The 17,298-nt window shown below is 43.9% G+C and overlaps 1 protein-coding gene and 1 long non-coding RNA gene across 6 annotated transcripts in view; one reads left to right on the top strand and one right to left on the bottom strand.

Moving 5' to 3' along the window:
* The window catches only part of LOC139999438 (uncharacterized), a 32,093-nt gene extending 27,227 nt beyond the window's left edge, over nt 1-4,866 (bottom strand). The window contains exon 1 of the long non-coding RNA XR_011804945.1: nt 4,728-4,866. This is a non-coding gene — a long non-coding RNA (uncharacterized lncRNA). The remainder of the gene's footprint in view (nt 1-4,727) is intronic.
* The window catches only part of ARHGAP32 (Rho GTPase activating protein 32), a 264,246-nt gene continuing 251,483 nt past the window's right edge, over nt 4,536-17,298 (top strand). For 3 of the 5 annotated variants that reach the window (XM_038167597.2, XM_072027728.1, XM_072027724.1), the window contains exon 1: nt 4,536-4,826. The gene's annotated coding sequence lies outside the window, so the exon portion shown is untranslated. The remainder of the gene's footprint in view (nt 4,827-17,298) is intronic. The other 2 variants (XM_072027731.1, XM_072027729.1) reach the window with 1 other exon arrangement.

Below are 17,298 nucleotides of genomic sequence, written 5' to 3'. Positions count from 1 at the left end.
CATTGAGAACGGAGCAGTGCGTCATCAGCTCAGAGACCAGTTGTGCAATCTGACCGACCATCAGTATATCCATTGCCAGGAAAAAAAAAGATACATTTGTTCTTTGAAAACATGACTAGGAATATTGGTAAAGACAATAAATCTTTGTCTGTCCTCCCCCAGTATCCTCTCAAACACACCAAATCTGCCAGGGAAGTTATTTGGATGAAGTCTCTTACTCTTATCATTAGCATCGACATTTTTTGGAAAAAAAAAAAAAAAAAGAAAAAAAAAAGCCTGGCTTCATCACTGAAGTCAATAGCAATGCTCTTACTGGCTTCAACAGTCAAGATTTCACAACAGGTTTCTGCAATACTAACTGAATTAAAAACTAAAAGCTGTACCAACTGAAATGAAGACTAGCTTAAAACTGCAGTTAATCAAACTAGTCACTTTTTAAAGCTTCATAAGGATTCTGATAAATTCAACAACATCTCTCTGCAGTAATCAACCAGAAGCCCCAAAACAAATTCAGCACCCCTATATGGCAAGTTCTCTAAACACATAAAAAGAATTGAAAAATTAACTAGGACGCCAGTAGCGTGCCAAACATACTCAAACTTGCATAGGTTTAAACTTTTGTCAGTTTTGCCACGAGTTGGCTCATTCACTGGCTACTGAGCTTGATGTATTAACTCCCTTCAGCGCTGTATTGTCCTACTCTCACCACTTCTTTATAAAACATAGTGTAGGCTTCACATTTCTAAGTGGTTACAAAGTTATACACAATTTTCTGGCGTCTAAACTCATGTAAGAGACGCAGAGCTGCTCTGTGAGGTCTGCAGACTGCAGATCACCTAACGCACATGTTCTTTTTGTATTTCAATGTCCTTTGTACTTCCTCTGGGAGAAATACAAGGCGCTGTACAGAATTAGCAAGCTATATTGAAATGTCCTAACTTTTACATACTGAAGTACAGAGAAGTGACCTGTTCAGCTTCCACAGAAAGGTCCAGAAAAGACATTCTCCCTGGGTTCCAGATATCCAGATTTCTTCCTCTAAATGGGGGCAGGAACTGCCTCACTCATCTCTCAAATCTAGCATGAGGTATGACTAATGCTTGCAATGTGCCCTGAAACACTGGGAGGAAAGGTGCTATAGAAATGCAAAGCAGCTTTCAGGAACAGCAATACATTGTCTCTCACTCTTCCTTTCTCCCACCTTTTTACTTTCACGCTTCTTCGTTGTGGTCCCAGTTTACTTTGTAAACAGTCTCATACTGCTTGGCAATAGCATCAGCATCTTCTCAAAATAAATAAAGCTCAGAAGAAATCTGTGAATGTAACTGATTATTTTCATAAATATTTGATTCCAAGAAAAATATTTAAGAAAAGCAGATTGTGAAGTAAAGGAAGGAAAGATACAGTGTTATCTCACAAAAGCATCTTCTGAAGGCTGGCTTATATGAAACAACAAAACACTCTGAACCAGCTAGCAGCATAGCTGCTCTGTACAGCTTCTCTCAGCTGACAGCGAGGCATCATTTCACTGACACTGCCAGATAAAAAAGCCCTCCTAAAAACCAATAGTTTAAGTCAGGAAAAAATCCCCTTCTTTAGTTTCCTTAATCTTGCATCTCAGTGGGGGGGGAAAAATGTACATAATGTAACAAACTACATGGCTCAGGGAAGTTCTCACTAGGGAAGGAGAAAACCAAAACAATACTCTTAATACCAAACCACAAATTTTAGCAGAAGAAAGTAAAAATTGAGATGTGTCAGGAACTGACACCTGGCCATATTTCTCCATACCATCCTTTGGGTAGAATTATTTTTTTTCCCCTGAAAGTGCTGGCTAACTTGCTGATGTGGTGATCAGGGCAGAGTGACCTTCAGATCCAACATGCAAAGGGCAGACAAGCCCTCCAGACACACAACAGCAACCTCTAACTGGCAAGGGCTGAAGCAGTTCAGATCAGTCCTTTCCTGTTTGGGTGAACTGGATACAAGGGCTCTGTGCTTTACTTTTCATTCAAGCTGAAGCATTTCCTGGCATCCTGAAGAGACATTGAAGTTTTCCAGAAAATTAGCAAGATGAAGGACTGAAGGAACAAGAAACAGAGAGAAAGTTTGCAATGGGAAAACATTCTCACTTTATTATTATTGTTGTTTTCAAGCAAAGATGTTCAGACAAAAGAAAAGAAAGACAGCAAGCTTCAAATCGCAAGCCACGAGCTTGGTGGGAGGCAGTTAAAGGGGAAATGCAGCAGGGATCCTCAGCACAGAGTCAAGACCTCTCTTTGATCTCCAGTTTTCTCAAGCTGCATTCCCATGTGCAGCCCACCATTTGTTTTGAGTTAGACAGACATAATGAAAAATACTCTGCTTGGGAAGAGCAACAAACAAGCCTTTCAAAAATCACCCAGTGACAGCCAGTCAAAATAAGGAAGAACTGAAACCGCAAGAGAGATGGTGGCATGTAATAAAGAGGGATAGGCTCCACTACTTCAGGATGCTCTGGGTATTTTTCATCCAGGGATTTAAAAGTCACTCAGATCAGCAGTGGAGAGATAGGGATCGTCTCACACATTACTAAAACTTCAGCCTCCTACATACGGAGTCAACAGAGCCGCTGCCGGTGCCCCCAGGTTTTATCAGCAGTGAGCCATGTGGGCACGGTCCTGGCTCATCCTAATTAACTTGTCAGGTTTGACAGGATCAGAGTTGTAGGCACCAGCACACTAAATCACATGATTTTGCCTTGTCATCATCTTAATTTATGCACTTTTTGTGTCCTCTTTTGTTTATTAGCCCACACAGCTACACTGTTCCCCACGTTAGGCGATGCTGTTCAGTATCTTTGCTATTTGCTGTCTCCTTACACAGGGAGCCCAAACCCACCAATGTTCTTAACTACAATTTTGTCTGTGGCATCTGGCACAGCATACGCTGGCATGAAGCAGTACACATGTCTCAGAGCTATTGTTCCAGACTCTGCACATTTACAGCTATCATCAGTTACCCATGACAAGCTTGGAAAATTTTCTTCACAACTCTAACAACAAAAAATTCTTCAAATCTCTTAAATTAAAGCTCACAACTCAGAACTACTACGTGCTTATGGCTTGTTACCCCTAGCTTCCCAATTAGCAAACAGTGGTATCATTTATCCAAATGTGCTGGATAGCTGGTATCACATGTAGTCTTAACATAGATGACGTATTATATTTACAGTGCTTCCCAGCTGAAAGCAAAAACCAAAACCCACCAAATCCAGCTCATGGAGTAGAGTACACCATGACTCGCATATAAAAGATTCCTAAGAGCGTACCAAGTGGGCTATTCGGTATTTGGTTTTGCAATGACCATGTAGCTGTCAGCGGGAGGGTGAGTCACAGCACAAACCACAGCTCCGCGTGAGTCCCCAGGTGCATGGTGTACATCATCCCAACACAGCTCGGGGGTGTTCACCACTGTGCCTCTGGCACAGCCGCCTCAATGCCATGACTGAAGGAATAAATACACACCAGCCAATGGATATCTAACTTCTGTGGTCACCAAATGGCAGAGATAATTATCAGGGAAGGATTTTTGACATTGCCTACTGCCAGCAAAATAAAGTTACGTGTTTCTGAAGATGCTGATGATACAGTAAAGCATCTATGAAGCGTGTGGGCATTATGAAGTGCCTGGGGTCAGCTTCCCAAAACACAGCACAGAAGAGCAGTATCTCCACCTATGAGCTCCTCAGTTATAGCACTGCAGGCTCTTTCATTTAAGAACACGCTTCACTCCTTTGGAGGAAGGAATTTGTGGTTAATACCTAAACCTCACTTCAATTTTGAAGTGAGTTAACCTTTCCTGATAAAGCTGCAGTCTGGGGGCTAGACTTAATACACTTGAAGCTATATCACAGGGAAAAATTGTGTATTGTGCACAGTGCAAGTAGTCCAGCCGCAGGTGAGTCCTGTGGCCCCTCCTTGGTCTTGCACCATCATGGGAGGTGTGAGGGCCAGGTGCAGGAGGCACCTCCTTTACCTCTGTCCTCAGGCAGGGAGCCAGCCTGGCCGCGTGAACACTAAAGAACACGCAAACTTCAGCACCTCGTTGGCGAGATTTTGGGTGCTCTCCTTCCAACAAAACCGGTCAAACAGCCGAGCCCCAGCAGCAGGCTCAGCAAGCCCTCACCTCCATCCCTCTCATTGCCTCTGCAGGGACAGCCCCAAACAACCCCACTGCCTTCGTGACCCTGCTCGCCCCTCACTGGGGGTCAAACCCTTCCTCCCCAAACTGGAGGCTGAGGTAGGGGGCAAACTGGAGGCAGGGGGGACCCCCACGAAGCACCCACCCCCTCCACAACCCCCCACAGGAGCCCCTGGTGCTTGCCCCAGGCGCCCCCCACTTCCACACCGCCCTCACCGCCTACTGTCTGCGCCCCCCCTCAGCAGCCACACGACTCCCCCAGCCTCCCTGCAGAGCCCTCAGCACCACACGGAGCCCCCAACCCCCCCGACCGCCATCTCCCGCCCCTTGCCCACCCTCCGCCGCCCCGCTCAGCGCCCGCCCTTTCCCCGCGGCGGGGCGGAGCCGGGCAGGCGGCAGCAGCGCGCATGGGCCCCGCTGGCGGCCGGAGCCTTTCTCTGCGCCGCGGAGCGTGTGTGAGGGGGGCGTGTGCCGGCCGCGGCTCCCCCGTCCACGGAGCGGCCCCGGGGCTCTTCCCCCCGGCTCGGGGCGCGGCGCCCCCTCACCTGCGGCGGCGACGACGACGACAGCGGCCATGTCGCGACGCGGCTGGTAGGCGGCGGTGAGGGCTCCCGGGCTCGCTTCCCCCGCGGCGGCGGAGCGAGGTGAGTGTGTGTATGTGTGTGGGGGGAGCTCCGTGATATTGGGGAGGGGGGGAGGGGGCTCTGTGCTGGAGGGGGGGGCTCCCTGAGGAAGGGGAGGGGGGCGCCTCGTGTCGCGATAGCGCCGCGCATGTCGCGGGGGCGGTGCTGGGGTGGGGGCGGGGGCGAGGGGAGGGGGCGCGCGGGAGCTTTGTCAGCGGCTCCGGCCGTTAGCGGCCGGTTCCCCCCCGCGAGGGAGGGCGAGAAAATGAATAAAAAATAATTAAATAAATCAAGGCGCCCGGGGCTCTGTCTCGCGGTGGTGGTTTTGGGGGTTTTCGTCTTTTTTTTTTTTTTTTTTTGCTGGTTTTGGCTCTCGTTTTTCTTCCCGTCCGCTGCGTTTTAGCCAGGCAGCCGGTGTGTCGCCGTCCCGTGTCGCCGACTCTGAGGGGAGGGAAGGGGGGTATCGCGGCGAGCCCCGCCATCGCCAGGCGGCCGTTCGTGGAGAAATGAGGGATACTTTGTGGAGAAATGAGGGATAATTGGGGTTGGGGTCCGTGTGGTGCCTCACAGCGCTCCCAGACGCCGTCCCAGCCTCGTCCTCCTTTGTGCGAGGTGTCCTCGGTGACATTTGCTGGGGCCGCGTAATGCCTCGTTAGACCCTTTCAGGTGCAGCCAAGACCCGTGAGGGTGCTCAGCAGACCACGTCCGTACGATGCCGTCGCAGCGCCATGAGGAGAGCCGCGGGAGCCGTGCGGCTTGGTCTGGAGTTTCGTCTTGGTTGGCCTTCACGCCGACCTGAGGCAGGGACGTGAGCGGGGACAGCAGCGTAGGGTCTTGTAAGGAGAGATATGTAATCTCTCTTTTGGGCTCTGGGCGAACACTCGTGTCAGTTTGTGAAAAAAGGTAAATGAGCCTTTGAAACTGGCAAGCGTGTGCCCATGTAGATCACCGTTTTCTTCTCGTGTACGATGCGTCCCCATGGTCTTTCTCCCCAGAGAACCCATCTCACATCAGTCTCCTGTTCCAGACTGCACTGGTGGCTTCTGAATTCTAAGAAGGTGAAGGGAAGAAGTCATTTTTTGTTGCACTTCTTCTGTACTTTCTACATGAGATAGTGCAGAAAACAGCACTTTGGACAGGGACTTGGACAGCCTTCGCTGTGGATGGGAGTCCAGTTTGTTGTGTAGGCCAATACTGTCACTGGGAAGAATGCAATTCAGAGGAATAAGCGAAAAGGCGAGAAGTTAGAAGCTTAAAATATGCAATTTCATTTCAAGAAAGATACAATCTTGAAGAAAGAGATCCAAAACTGACAAGACACTCCTCTTTCGGTATGGAGCAGGATGGTTAGGCTTTTGAGACCGTTACGAGAATATCTCTGTCAAGTGTGTGAGTTCTGAGCAGGGGACAGATACCTTTTCCACACAATAGGGACAAATGTCCTACGTATGCGTATTTAATACCATGCAATTCATTTCCCACTGCACAGATGTCTCTTCATTCCAGTTTTGCAAAATTAGGTTAGCCTTGACTGAGCAATTTATTTTGACTGGCAAGTAAAACATTATATATTCTTCATGATAGAGAGCAAGCAAATAGTTCTGGTGGTTGCACTGATCTGTTTTAATGAAATGTATTGAAGGTTGCCAGCACCATACCAGAGTGTGTACCTTTGTATGTCTGATGATTTTGTGAAGTTTAAACGTATTGAAGCCATCTGGAAGAATCAAAATCTTATTCCTGTGAGGACGTATAGTGATTGAGGCAATGAAAGGGAAGAAAATGGGATGAGAGTCTGGCAATATGTTTTGTAAAACCTATTATTTGGGGAAACAACGGAACTGAAAGTATTAATGCAGTATTAATACCGTGAATATTAGAAATAGTAGTTCATTGCCAGAAGCAAATTATTGTTCAGTAGTTTAGCTTCTAATCTTAACATGGGATTTGTAAATTTAAAGTATATTTATCAAGTTTTTGAATAAGCAAAGAACATCTGAGGCAGGTCAGCAGAACTATTATTAAGGAATTGTTTTACTTCTTAGATTTTCCTCTATGTAGCTGAATGTTGCAATGATTTTTGTACCTCTTGCTGATGGGTTGTGAAATATCTGTATCCCAGTTCTTAACATTCTGCTTTTCTGTAGAGCAAGTGAAGGGAAATACAATGATGTCAGTAAACTTCAGGGGGTGGGATTGCGGCAGTGGGGATCCCAGGGGGAGTGGAGGAAATCTGACTGGTAAAAAGGGGAACAGTGGCTATAAATATGGCTGTTTTCCCCTGGGCTTTTGTTTCTTTTGTGAACTTCTGTAGAGGAAATGTTATTTTGCCATTTGAAGGCATTGTTTTCCATGCAGTGTCAGGCCATGTTATGGGGATGATTCCAGTGAACTTCTCCCCATTTCAAAACAAATAGGTCAAGCACAGTAATATATTTATACAAAGATTCAATGTGTTTTTCAGGAGCCCAATACACATATTTCCAAAAATAAATGATGTTTTTCTTTCTTTATTGTGGCTAGAGGAGTTTGTATAAGGCAGAAAAATTGCAGAGGGTTCCCTTGTCCTTTGCTTCCTCCTTTCCACAAATAAGAGGAAGATGTTGGCCTCTTCATGAACTGGGTGATTATTTTTGTTTGTGCTTCCTCTCAAAATATTCTTATCAAAGTCATAGTTCCTATCTGACTCCAGTGGCTGTGAGCATGGCAGAAAGAAGCTATTGTCTCACAGTCGTTGCCTCGATAGCATTTTGGGTGATTCCAGAGTACAGGCAGAAAAAGAAGAAGCTATAGAGAGATGTAGGTAAATTTGTACATTTTACTTGCAAAAACCTGGACTGATTGCTCTCTTGGGGCTGCGTGTGTTCGGTCAGGTGTAGCGTGTGTGGGGCCGGTTCCTTCACGCAGCTGTGCTCTTGAACTGCAGCTCCGATTCCTGCTTTCAGCCCTTGGTGGCCTGCAGCAGCAGCAGCTTGTTCCAGCAGAGGCTGAGAGCTTTCTGATGGAGGGATTTTACGAACATCCGAGCTCAGAGGGTTCCTGGCAGACTCATTCTCCTCCACCAGACGTGGCCAAGAATTTGAACAGAAAGGCAAGCACATTTGATGTCTTAGGTGTCCGTGCCTACAAGAAGGAATGCTGTTCAGCTTCGCTGTTTGGCTATGCTAGCTGCCCTGGAGAGGTCTAATACTATAATGTGAAATTAATGAATTAAAGTGTTTATCAACTTTTAAAATCAACAACAATTTTCACTGGAAAAAATAAGTCAATTTGGTATCTGGTGTGAAGCAGGTCCACAAGTCTGGCCAGTCTGAGCATGTTGATTTTCATAGTGATTTCTATTGTAATGCTAATCTTTCGAAGTGGTTGGCTGTGCTCTCTTAGCCAAAGTGAGAGAAGGGATGTGCATACCATGGACACTAAAGAGAGGCTGTTTTATTTATAGCTATTGTTATGTAAATTAGGCCTTCCAGCCAACCAGAATTTGGAGAATCCCATAACTTGCGGATATAATGGTCCAGCTGCAGGTCAGCAGCCATCACTAATTGTGAGCCTATTGGGCTGAAAGCATTTCTTTTAAACACTAATTTTGTGTTTGTGGGTTTTGTGTTTGTTTTTTAACCTGTATCATAGCTGAGAATATATCACCAACTTTGGTGTTGAACAATTAAAACTGGAAAACTTAAAGGAATTTTCAATTTCTAATTGTTGTGTTGGGTAAAAAGGGTAGGATGGCAGAGAAGCTGTTGTTTTCCATCAATACAGCTATGCAATGGTCATTTGAATCCTACTTCTGCTTTAATTGGTGACTTGCTGTGCTTCTCTGAACAGTTTTTCTGCATAGCCTCCATTTCTCCTGAGTAAAACTATGGACATATATAGATGGTATGGTACTCCGTGTGCATATGTTCCTATGTGTCCATGTGCCGCTTGAAGCCGGGTAAACTAGGTTAATCTTACTCAGAATGTGTATTTATTTCCTAGAAGTTGTTTCAGAAATACACAGTAATGGAAAGCCTGAAAGAACTGTTCCAAGTTAATATATTGCTGCAGATTACACAGGCTGCAGCTGCACAGGGTTTCCCTCCTGTAAGGATTCCTGCTGGCCTCTCTGCTGGGGCTTCTGCCCTAGGAGCTGCGAGGTTGGGGCTGTTCCTAAACACGCAAAGGCTTCATAACGTGCTTTGCTTATTTGGTATTTTCTGTTCGTAGAGTCTCTACAAATACCCAACTAGACCAGCTTACTGTATTTGTGTGTGTGTAGTGTTACGTTATTTGGAAGCGGGCAAAATAATTAAAAACTGCCCTTTGAAGTATTTAGTAAATTGGATTTGCTTTCCTAGCAGTGGACAGGAAGTTAATCGTGTCTAAGCTGATGTTGACTTTTGCAATCTGATTTTCCCTGAGAAGAAACTTTATTACCTAGTTGTTAAATGCACAGTTAATTAGGTGCTGATTGTTTAAGCTGATAAACCAATGCTACCAGGTTTACTGTAATCAGTTTGGTAAACGTACAATGTATGTGCTTCCTTATGTTGTCTTGCTTTTTGATTAAATACAACATTAACTACCATCATTCTCACAATTTGAATATGGTTAGATTTGTTTTTCAGGTGATGGTTATTACATTCACTAGCTGTTGTGTTGCTGTATCCGGACACATGTAAGGCTGCAGTTTGTAGCGTCACCTGTGGATGTTAGATGAAAACCAGGCTCTGCAGCTCCTTTTCCACCCATAATCCCCACTCCTAAAATCATTGTTTTAGGATCCCATGTTTTATTTCAGTTTGTTTTCTGTAGCTTAATTGCAGCATTTTGAGCGAGTCCTCTTGCTGCAGGTGAAGTCAGTAGCTGAAGCAATAGCTCAGCATGCGCTACTGATCAATGATTCATTCATCCTCCTGTCATCTTAATTGTTCTCTCTGATGAAGAATAGGAAGATGAATTGATCTAAATGGGAGGGACATTATTCTGAGTCCATACTATAGTATGGTAAGAAGTTGAGATATCAGAGCTGCGGGTTTAGTGGTTTGTTCAGGTGGGGCTCACTGCCTCCTCCCCTTTCTGTGCCCCACTGCTGCTTTGGTTTCACCAGGTCCTCTCTGGAAGCTGCAGTTGCTGCCCCTCCGTTCTCTTCCCTTGCCTTTCCACAGGTCAGCCTTTCATGTTTGTGGGTGGAAAGCATTGACTTAGTGTATGCATGATAGCTCTTTAAGAATTAGAGGAGCCGGGGTTTCTTCCTTTTTCACCTTTAATTCATTAAACCAGGGTGACAAGGAGTTTGGAGCCTGCCTTACTGTGGGTTTCAGGGTTCAGATTAAGTGCTTAAATGTGCCTGAGGTTGTCGCTGGATGGAGGGACACTTGGTCAGCCTGGGCTCTAGCCTTGTATCTCCTGATGGTGGATCTGTCCTGGTCACAGGATACCAAGCACCGTGCTTGGATAAACTGACTGCGATGGTGCCAATTGTGGGCGTTTGTTTACTTTGTAAGCAGGCTGTATGCTAGATCAACAAGCTGTCAGTCCTCCGTTAGTTTTGATTTGGTCCAGTACTGGAGCCACGCCTTACAGCAAGTGTAAAGACACAAAGCGAGTGAAAATTCTTACAGCAAAAGCACGTTCGGGTGACATCCCATGCAGTGGGTCGGGCTCATGGCAGCAGTAGTCGAGTGGAGTGCAGGTACAGTGGCGGTCCTACAGCCCCAGAACCTGATTGTAGAGAAGGGTGACAATGATTGAATTACTCCGGGCAGCTTGCTTTTAAGATACAGGGACGAAAGATGGTATTCTAAAAGCTTTGTCATCACTTACTGGCAGATTGAGATAATCAGTTTTGCTAAAAATAACTTTGACAGGAAGGTGTTAGGTTCTTAGAAGTGATTTGAAAATTCTTGCTTCTTACAGAAAACCATCTTAAATCTTTTGTGTATCTCATTATCTGAGATATATTTATCACCAGCTGAACAAGTGTCTATTAAAATGTTAAAGCTTTGGGGTTTTTGTTTGTTTATTTTTAAGTAACAATGTTTCCTAGCAATTGGTAGATGAACTTTCTGGTCTCAATACTCACAATGCTCAAGGTGAGTGCTCAGAGCAAAAATAAGTGATACTGTCCTTGGTGATTTGAAAGCAGGTTGATGTCTTTTCATGCCATTGCGAAAACAAAAGTGGCAGCAGGATTTGGAGAGCTAGGGGAACTGGCTTGATTTCCTTGCAGCTGGAGAAAGCAATAGCATTGCAGGTTGACTCTCACTCAAGGGAAGAGGAAAAAAGCAAAAAATCCTGTGCAAGTAGGAAAAGAAGAAACAGAAGGGGTTTGGAAGGTAGATTTCTAGGAAACTTGGAAAAAAATGTGTAATTATGAAGATAGTAGCTTGCAGGAAAGAGACTTCAGCTGGTTTAGGTCAGAGTTTACGAGGGTATATGATGCAGAAACTCAATGTTTACAACTTGGCACTAGGTTGCTTTTGGGAATGTTTGATTCCACCTACGTTTAGTTTCTTTCAGACCTTTAATTGTGACATATGAAGCATACAGCTCTTTCTACATAACGTGAATGGGAGATTTTTAGAAGGCATGAGTTTTATACTGAAGATGTAAGGCCAGGTAATGCTAGTGGAGAACTTTGCTGTACACTTTTGTTATAATCAATGGATTAATCAGCTGTGACGTGACCAAGTAGAACTTTCTATATTGGCAAAAGCTGTTCCTGCGTAACTGGGTTTGTGACTGATCAGGGTGCTCCAGTGTTACAATTTCATGGTGACTTTTGGGTTTCTACACAAAGCTAGCACAGGATACCCTGAGTTGGAGGGGAGCCACGGGGATCACTGAATCCAGCTTCTGTTATATATGTGATCATGGAAGGATGTAGCTGGAGAACGCTCTTGGAGCTTCATTTTTCTTGTTGCGAGAGCCTTTGAACATTTGCTGTGGTTTAATTTTTTACTTTTTGTTGTGATTCATGAATGTCTTCATTAGATTTAATAATGGCCAACCCATGTGTTCGAGTCTGAAGGCATGATTTATTTAAAAAAATAAAAAAGAGAAAACAAAAGGCTTTGATATCTTTTGTGTTTAGAGGTTTACAAGGACCATCTCTAGAGAGTCAACTCCCACCTGCTAGGAACCATCAATCTGTACTTCAGTAGCTACTTCTAGTACTTGTCCTTACAGTTATCATCTCATCCCTTGCTCTCTGGCTGTGATACAAGCTGTGAAAATTTCAGGGTTGGGGTGTTATTGTTTGTTTTCAATGTGTATGCATACATGTGTGTGTTATTTTAAAGTTGCTGACAGGCATCACTTTTGCACTAAAATGTGTAGAGTCTTAGAAAATTCACAAAAGAGTTCAGATTTAAAAAAAAATCTTTGATATAATAAGTAAACCAAAGTGCATTGATCCTTCCTCACTTGTATGTATATGCAGAAGTGTAAAATGTTTGCTGGAGGTTGGTTGATTCAATAGTTTATTGAATCAATAGTCTTATTTCACAAAAAGTTCTGATAATTTATTCTTGAAGTGTAAATGAGATTCCATAGTTCTTCAGTTGAATGATGCATAAGGCAAGCTTCAGATGTGAAGTTCAGCCATTGGTAACTGCTGCAGCTTATTTCATTGAAGAAACAGGAACAAAAGTTTGTTTGTAACTACGCTGGAACTGAGAACAAAGGCTGGGAGGACCTTTGAACCTTTGTGGCTGTGCATCTGAAGGAGGAATTGTTCAAGAATGGGAAATACTGCCAGAAGACCAGAGATCTGCTTTCTCCTACATCTTTCTACAGCAGGGTTTAATGACCACATTTAAGGGAGGGAAAAAAAAAATTAGTTAATTGGAAGACTTCCTTACTCGTTCTTCCCACCAAGCTCTGGTTTGATAATTAGGTATGTGGGAATGGTAATTCTATCACTTTGTTTGTGTTTATTTTTATTGAGGCAAGTTTTAGAAAGATGTTTCTGTGGGCCTTTTTTGTTGTTGCTGTTTTTTGAAGAAATCTTGGTGATTGATAGCATCTTTAAATGTTTTTTGTTGTTTTTCTCCCCCTCTACCCCCTCCCCCCTTTGTGTGTGTGTTTTGTACAAATAATTCTGGCCTAGGAAGCAATTTGTTTCCCTGCTTACTGGTGGTGGTAATTGCACAATTACATTACATTCTGCAATGGCTGTCTCCCCAAGGAAGACAGGAAGGAGTAGTCAGTGTTTGGAAGAAATTGCTACTTCTCTGCACGATGAGTTGACTGGCGCCTTGAGGGTTGCAGCATCCAGAGGGTTGTCCAGCATAAAGGGAGCTTCAGGCAGCAATTTGGGTCGTGTCATTCACCTTCATGATTTTTACAACGCTTGAAGGTAGGATGGGCAGTACTGAAACAATATTTTCCCTAAATAGCTTCACACAGAGGGAGAGAAACCACAGTATTGAGTGTTTATTAGTATTTCTTTTAGTAATGAACATAACACAGCAGCTGGAAAAAAACACGGTTGTTCATTTGTGTTTCTCAGTCTGCACACGCAGCTCCTGAGTGTGCTTAGGCATGTCAGGTTTCATGTCCACCTCTTTTTAATGCTGTGCTGTCCTGGGACTGTTCAGGCAGAAGGGAAGGGCTGGGGTTACCCCATGCAGTTTCGGAAACGGAGCCAGCTCTGACCTGCAACCTGTGACTAGTAAGGAAGGTGCTAGGAGGTCAGCACAGCCTGAGCCCTGCTGGCCTGCCTGGCTGTGCTGGGGTGCTGCTGGTGGCTGTGGCCAGCCCGGCCTGCTGGAGCATCGCACGGGGTGCTCTCCGGCCTCCTGCTCCCCGGAAGAGCACAGAAAGAATCGGAGAAGTTATAAATACCCAAAAGAGGATTAGCAAGCAGGCATGTTTTAGCTGGTAGATGAGCATTTCAGGCGTTGATTCTGCTTGCTGCTAGAGAGGAACACAGCCCGCTTATTTTTCTGGAGTGTTAAATTCTTTTCTTTTCCTTTTTTCCTTCTCTTTTTGTAGTTTATTTGTCTTGTGTATGTGTGTGTGTTTTTCTTTGAAGGTGTGGGTGCATGGTTGCACTGAAGTTTTTGTCGCTTTTTATGTTGTATGTTCACCCTGCCTTCTGAGCTGTCCCATGTGGCAGGGGATCTCAGGGTAACTTGCCCTCCTCCTAGCCTTTGCCTGTAGTTTGTGTAAGATCAGCTGTGCTACAGGGAAATTCCTGCTCCTGTCTGCTGGGCAGTATGGACAGCCTGCCTCCCAGGGGCATGGGAAAACTGTCCGGTCCTTGTCCTTTTATCTTTGAAGTTCTTCACGGCGTTACAGTTGTTGTCACTGTACCTTCTGCTGCTTCCCCTCTTGGTGTACAGCAGCTTGAAATGCTCAAGTAACCTCTCATTTTTTAAAAGCATTTCACTATGGGGAGTGTTCTTTAGCTCATATTTTCAAGTCAGCCATACACAGCAATTACAAGTTGCATAATGAAGCCAATAGATCCTTGGCTACTTAGTTATGTCGATGTATTGTATTAAACTGGGGAGAACTGGGCTGCCTAGAATAGTGCTTAGCTGCTCTCTCAACATTTTCACCTAGATTACAAAACTTCTCAGGCTTGCATCATTCAGCATAGGTACTCCTTGCATTTCCTGTTTGTCAAATGCCAATTGTAAAAATTAAACCACAGTTAACTTCGAAGATTAAAAAAGGAAATGAAAACATAGAGATCAGTGTTTTAGAAAACTTAATTTGTCAGTTCTTATCGGTACAAAACATGTGCGTGGAGGAGGGCTGCCATATGGCTGCTAAATATAACACAACTTTCTCCTGAGAGCAGTCTAAAAAGTACAGAAGTTCGCAATCTGGGATCTGTGTTTTTAATAAGACAGTGCCTCAGATTTTAAGGATCTTGTGGGTGCAAACTAAGGTAATGGGAGTAGAGCCAAAAGGTAATCCAATAAATTTTAAGTGTTTCCTGTGAAGAGGTGATGTTGGCTGACAATCCGGTGAGATGCTCTGTGTCTTGCAGATACCTGACCCTTTGTTAGCAATTTCTTTAATTGCAGGGTGTTTGTCAGTAGCTGTGCAGGTTACATCAGTTGTCAGCGCTCCCTACCCTCCAGGTGCAAGAGCTGGTGTTCGTGCTTTCCTTTTTTTGCACTGTTACATCCCACCACCGAGGTGCTGGGGAGCTTGGTCTCTTGCAGTTGCTGTTGGAACCAGGCAGATGTGGTTGTGGTGGCAAGACTTGAGGATAGGTGTGCTGTTTTGTTTTTTTTTTTAAGTTTGTGTTATTTCTACTCAGCTTTCATGTTTTTATTGCGATGCTGTCAAAGTACAGTATCTAAAAATATAAATGTAATTAAAACCTGATAACATTCGTAGGAAATGGTTTACGGTGTGTATGCATGTATCTGTTTGAAGCAAGGGAAAAGTAGCAGTGCACGCTCAGTAACACGATGTCTGCTTAGATTGCAGCTGTGAGCATTTTTGAGATGTATTTTGCTGTAGAGGTCAGTCATGTCCCAATGGGAAAAAGGTCTGTGAAGAAAGCAGAGCTCCAAAATAATTGTGATTTATTTATCTCCTCCCTATGCTGACACCCTGCCCGCTCTCTTCTGAAGCTTTACGCTAGGCATTCCTGCTTCATGTAACATAAGCTGTGTATAATCTAACGACTAAGGGCACGTTATTATGAACAGGCTTTGACAGTTCAAGTTAAGAGTTAAAAATTTTTGAGTGGAAACATCCAAAATAGGCGTTGAATTTCTGATTTAGCAAAGCACTTTAGAATATGTCTAACGTTGATGTGAGTAATTGTAGGGCTGCATATGGGATAAAAGGCATTGCTGAATTGAGGCAGAAATATCTGATAGGAAAAGCTTATCCTGGAAAAGAATCAGAAGAGAAACTATATTGGTTGTATTCCTTAAGGCCTTTAAAATATTTCAAAGGGATGAGTATAGATTTACTGATGGGGTTTTGGTGACTAAAAATGCAGTTATGCAAATCACAGCTTGTTGGGGCAGGGAGAATTCATTTATGCACTTGAGCACATGTGTTCTTTCACTGTTTGCTCTATGAAGTTGAATTATAGGCAACAAAAATGCACTTTGTTGTTCCTTAATAATAAATAACAGCGTAGCAGTTTTGATCTTCAAAGCACTGCTCAGACCTTAATTAATCTTCATAATAGTCCTTTGAGAGAATTAAAAATGCTCCCTACCCTTTTGGACAAGGAACTCCTTAACCTGGAGATGGGAGAGGATTCTCTAGGGGCCATATTGTCAGCGAGTGCTGGGACAGTTGCTCAGAAATTCCTGGCACCGGGTGCTTCGCCTCCTTCTTGCTTCTCTTATTGAAGTGTTACAATTTCAAAAAATTTGAATATGCGTGAAGAAATACAGTTCTGAATTCTTTGTGTAGTTTTGGATTTCCATCTGAGTGCTAGTGCTTATGCATATGCATGTTGGAATTTCCCTTTTGAATATTCCTATAGGCACGAAGTGCCAAAGGTGTGTGTCCGCATGCATGTGTGCTGCTGGAAGCAGGGATGAGAGCAGGTATGTAAAACCGCACCTCAGAAAACCCGGGTCGCATCTTTTTTGTTACAGGAGTGGCAAATAAAAGGATATATGGCCCTGGAATCTGTGGGGTGTATGATATATCACAGGGAGAAAGCGTGTCTCAGCCTCCCTTGTCTAATCTTCCTAGTTCTTTATCAGGTTTAACACAAGTAGGAGAGGAATTAATAAAGATACTCCATTTTCAAGTTATTTTTTTTCCTTAGGTAACTGTTAATTTGCCTTCTAAAACAGATTTAAAGAATACACTGCTCTTTGAAAACCCGTCGCCTACGTAACTGGGTGGGCTTGCCTCTACTGAAGATGAAGGTCTCAGAACGCTAGGTACCGTGAGAAATGCTTAAATATGACCCGGGATTCCTGTCTGTGAGATTCTGACGTATTAGACCCAAGGTCAGAATGATTTATAATCTTTTCTAAACTCGGGATAGTTTTGCATATATTGGGATGCTTCAAAATACCAAGTAACCCCTGAGTGGTGTTTTTACAATGAACTCCAGCTTTGACATAAAGCATTGTAATTTCTGCTGGAAGTTGCGCCAGTTTGCATGAGGAATGAATGTGGACCTGTGTAGCAGAGCAGAACATTGACAACCCGTTAAACAGGCTTGAAGAAATCTTAAGTACGAACAGCTATGTCAGCAGAATCCTCTAAGTAATGCCAGAAAGCCCTGTTATACTTAACCTGGTGACCTTGTCATCTCGGAGGAGCTTGCTGACAGCGTGGTGCTTTCAGCTTTGTTTGGGTGAAGGTCCTCTCAGCATTCCCCGCTGTGGTTCAGGAGTTCCTAATTATTTGGTACAAGCCTTCTGAGGAGGAATCTGTGAAATTATTTACATTGCATTTCTAGAGAATAAAAAAGGTAATGATTTCAGCTGACTCAAGGGTAAATACGAATACTGTGATTTGTTTGGAGTAGAAAATGCAAAATAAAATGTCCATTTGG

Source organism: Anas platyrhynchos, chromosome 25 (genome assembly GCF_047663525.1).
Source record: "Anas platyrhynchos isolate ZD024472 breed Pekin duck chromosome 25, IASCAAS_PekinDuck_T2T, whole genome shotgun sequence".
Taxonomy (NCBI): domain Eukaryota; kingdom Metazoa; phylum Chordata; class Aves; order Anseriformes; family Anatidae; genus Anas; species Anas platyrhynchos.
The sequence above is the reverse complement of the archived record's forward strand: the minus strand, read 5'-3'. Positions and strand labels throughout refer to the sequence as shown.